We start from the raw sequence: 4,896 nt of genomic DNA, 5'->3' as shown, positions 1-4,896 counted from the left end.
GGGCGGAGCCACGCGGCCACGCCATTGGTCCGCCCCGGCGCCTGTTAGACCACCCGAGGCAAATGGACCCGCCCACCTCTAGGGCTGGCTCAGGAGAGCGCCGAGCACATCGATGCCATCTCCCCAGAGAGCGCGGGGGCGTGGCGCAGGCGCGGGACGAGGGGAAAGGCGGCGGGGGCCGGGCTCTGGCTCGGGGCAAAGGACGCGTAGGGCCTGGGCTGTGCTCCGCGGCTCGGTGCGGAAGGGTGGTGGCTCACGTCGGGCCGCACTTTCTAATGTAGCGGGCACTTGACCTCCTGTTGTCCAAGGGTCCATCACTCTTTCCTCCCGTCGCTGCGGTGCACTCTGGGGTTGACGCGTGAAATTGACCCACCCGGGCAGGGTCCGAGGTGTATTCTTGTCCGTGGTCACGTGTGATGGGTGCCAGGAAATGTTGCTCCTCACCACGACCTTGTGTGGGACACCTTTTTCCAGGTGGAGAAACAGGCGCAGAGAGAGCAGGCGGGGAATGTCCTTGCTGGGGGCGATGGGGCCCGGCTTTGGAGGTCGTGTCACTGAACCCCTTCCCGTACAGCTGAGGAACCAGAGGCGCCGTGCTGGTGAATGGCGGTCCAGGGCATTAAATACGCATCTCCCACGTGCACGGTCCACAGTGCACGAGGCATCTTAACTCTCAGCCCTGAACCCTGCCGCCTCCAGTGCAGATGCTTGTGAACAAAGCTTAGCTCCTCCAGTGCGTTTTAGGCTTTTTGCTTTTGTGAATGCTTCATGTCACCTAACAGTGCCTTGCACATAGTAAGTGCTCAACACATGTTACATTACTAGAGTCACTGCAGCTAGTTAATGGCTAGTTAGTGGCCCAGTTGTGACTGATTCAAGGCCAAAGCTATTTCCATCACACCAATTGCACAGGTTACTTTGTAACATAGGTTTTAACAGATTCCGTTATAACTTCCATGTAAGCAAATGTCCCACTATAGCCGGGTTTTTTGTGTGTTAATTAAATCACAATATTTTTTAAGTGCAATTGTGGAATCTTACTCTGAAATTTAAAAGCGATGTCACAGTCCACTTTATCTAGTATGTAAGTATTCTACATTAGGGTTTCTCCACTAGAGACATTCTTTATGCAATTTGTTCTTTTCCTTGAGTTGCTTCCACATTTGCCTGTTTTGCACCAGCCAGACCTTACACTCCTGAGGGTATAGTTTTTCTTTTCTTTTTTATACTCCCATTGCCTGGCCCGACACTCATGAGCTGTGGATGACCCACTGCACAGATACCCGGGGCGGGGGGGTGGGCAAGCTTAGCACAGAACTTCCTCCTGTGGGCAAGGGAGGTCCCTGCCCCATGGGTTCCGTCCTTCACTTCTCTTGCGTCTGCTGCATGCAGAAATGTACAGCTATAAGCAAGCCTAATATTTATTTTAAAGCTGTAAGCGAGGTGCCCAGCTGCCCTCAGCACTTCCCTGAATGGGAAAGTGAGTAGGGAGATGTGAACTGATAAGCCAGGCAAGCCAGCGAACAGGAGCTGACTGCCACCGCGAGCCCTGCACTGAGACCTGGGCCTTAATCCCAACTCTATCAAAACAGGGCACTCGGTAGCTTTGGATGAACCAGGCTGGCAGGAATCTTGGAGCTCTCCCACCCCGGTGTCCCCAAACTCCAGTGTGCAAGGAGGCTTATTAAATGTGAATTCTGATACCACAGGTCTGGGATAGGCCAGATGTGCATTTTATCAGGACCCCCCCAGGTGATTCTGAGTGCTGGAGGAAACAATTCTCAAAGGGTGGTCAGGGGGCTTCCCTGGTGGCGCAGTGGTTAAGAATCCACCTGCCAATGCAGGGGACACGGGTTCGAGCCCTGGTCCTGGAAGATCCCACATGATGCAGAGCAACTAAACCCGTGTGCCACAACTACGGAGCCCGCGCACCTAGAGCCTGTGCTCCGCAACAACAGAAGCCACCGCAGTGAGAAGCCTGTGCACTGCAACGAAGAATAACCCACCCTCACCGCAACTAGAGAAAACCTGCACACAACAATGAAGACCCAACGCAGCCAAAAATAAATAAATTTAAAAAAAAAAAAAAAAGGGGGGGGTGGTCAGGACCTCTGGAAGCCCCTGCAGGGGAAGTGGAGACAAAGCTATTTCCATGGTACCAGTAAGACATTATTTGCCTTCTTCATTCTCCTTCTCTCACAAGAGTACAGTGGAGTTTTCCAGAGACTACATCCCATGTGATACGGAACAGATCAAATGTAGCAGATAAGAGAATCCAGCTGTCTTAAGCTGTAGGACATTAGAGAGATTTACAAAATTGTCAAACAATTCCACTCATCTCGCTGCATTTCCTTTGTTTTGGGAAACTGTTATTCCAAAGTTTCTGTTTTAACTTTTAAAATGGTAAATAATCATAGACATAACTCACATAAACAAAAGCTGGGTCCTCAATAATTTTTAAGCGTGTAAAGGGGTCCTGACATCAACCAGGTTTGAGAGCCACTGATCTAGCCCAACTCATATTTTAGGGATGAGGAAATTGGGGCTCAGAGAGCCGTGACCTGCTGAGTCACATAGTGACAGACACTAGACTACCTTGTGGGATGGATTGGATGCTCTCCAAGTCCCTCTCAATAAAACCTGGGATTGGGAGACAGCCTCACTGGCCGGATAGTACGTTGTCCCAGAAGTCACATCAGATGGCTTCTCAAATGATCTGGAGTGTTTTTCTTGGAAGCTGCTTGCTGGAGAGGGAAAAGCAATGGGTTTTGGTGTCAACGCTGGCCTTAGCGGGCTCCAGTTCCATTTCTTTCTAACTGTGCAATTGGGGCAAGTTATCGAATCTCAGAGTTTCCTCATGTGTGAAACAGGAATGACAAAGATCTCACAGGGTAGCTCTAGGGTTAAATGAAGCCAGTGGGACTTGTGTCTAGTACTTAGTACTCATACATTAGTTTCTACCTTTTTTTATGAAAGGGACTCAGAAAGGAGAGACATAAACCATAGTGGAAAACAGGACTGACAAAAAATTTCTCCCAGCTTCCTTGTGAAAGCTTCTGGGGAGAGAGAGGTAGAGAACACATTTGCAGCTTCTTGCCATGCTCCTGAGTAGTTCCCATAGATCAAGCTCAGCTGGTGCAAAAATGGTCCGTTACTTGAATTGTTTGCTGTTGGAAAAATTCCCACTTGACAACACGTGCATGCATTTCACAGTATCTATCTTCCTGATCCAAACACATCATCCCAGGCGTCTTCTCCTCTTCCCCATAGTCATGACCTCTGTTCTACACCCCTTTAGGGCACCAGCACATCCTATTAAGAGTGCTTTTTTCTCCCCAGAGGATCCCAAAACAGTCTGGGAACATGCGCTCAGTCTGAGCTTGGTCCACAGGGCTGACCGATGTGACCAACTTGACCAGAGTGGTGAAACAGCCCTTTCTCTGCTAGATCTCCAGCCCAGATGATACATTTTACTTTCAAATGCAAGCACCACAGTCCCCTTTTTCACAATACACAACAGTGTGAGACAAGGACTCACCTCTGTCCTCTTCCCTTAGGCTATGTTACAGACACTGAATTACTTTCTGGTTCCACAACAGGGCCTGGGTCACTGTTTTGCCTGCTGTTGTCCTTGTTACCTCCCACTGCCTTGCAGTCCTGGCTCACAGTTTCCTCTCTTTTCCCAGGATGACTTGGACACCTCCCGCGATGTGCCCACAGTAGTGGGCTTGTCGCTGCCTTCGTTTCTATCTCCCTCACTGTGCCATCAATCCGAAAGGACAGGGACCTTGTCTATCTCCTTCCTAAGTGTATTTCTATCACCTTCCGATGCTCTGCATATAACAGATGGCCACTAACTGTTGCTGTCCAATGACAGTTTTGTGAAAGGGGCACCATTCAAGCCAGTTGGTCTGGGACAGTCCTTGTTCACACCTGTCTTCTTGCATAGTTTTAATAGCAATCCTTTTCACTCTCAAAATTGTTCTGGCTTGAATGATAAATTATGTTGGTATGCTAGTTTTAAATGGTATTATTTCTTCATAGTATTGTACTTAAAGAAAAAAGATTTATTAAAGTATAATTTATATGCCAACGATTTCATACATTATAAAAGTGTACAGTTGGATGATTTTTAGTTAATTTATACTGCTGTGTAACCATCACCACAATCTTTTTTTTTTTTTTTTTTTTTTTGCGGTACGCGGGCCTCTCACCGCTGTGGCCTCTCCCGCCGCGGAGCACAGGCTCCGGACGCGTAGGTTCAGCGGCCACGGCTCATGGGCCCAGCCGCTCCGCGGCATGTGGGATCTTCCCGGACCGGGGCACGAACCCGCGTCCCCTGCATCGGCAGGCGGACTCTCAACCACTGCGCCACCAGGGAAGTCCCACAATCCTTTTTAGAATACTTGCATCACCCCAAAAGTTTCCAACACGCCAAAAGTGCCTGTTTGTAGTCAATCTCTGCTCCCACCCCAGCCCTAGAAACCTGCGATCTATTTAATGTCTGCACAGTTTTGCTTATTCCTAGAAATAAATGGAATAATATGTAATTTTTGTGTCTGGCTTCTTTCACTTAGCATAATGTTTTTGAGGCTTATCCATATCATTGTATTTATGAGTAGTACATTCCTTTCTATTGCTGAGTCATATTTCATTGTGCATAATTTTGTTTATCCTTTTATCTGTTGGCTATTTGGATTGTTCTAGGTTGGGCATTAAAATATAATTAATTGTTTTGAACATTTATGCACAAATCATTGTGTGGGCATATGTTTTCATTTCTCTTGGGTAGATACTTGGGAGTGAAATTGCTGGGTTATATGCTAAGTGTATGTTTAACTTGTTAAGAACTGCTAATCTATTTTTGAAGTGGCTATACCCTTTCCCACAAGCAGT

The sequence above is a fragment of the Pseudorca crassidens genome, chromosome 2, assembly GCF_039906515.1.
Source record: "Pseudorca crassidens isolate mPseCra1 chromosome 2, mPseCra1.hap1, whole genome shotgun sequence".
Taxonomy (NCBI): Eukaryota; Metazoa; Chordata; class Mammalia; order Artiodactyla; family Delphinidae; genus Pseudorca; species Pseudorca crassidens.
The sequence above is the reverse complement of the archived record's forward strand: the minus strand, read 5'-3'. Positions refer to the sequence as shown.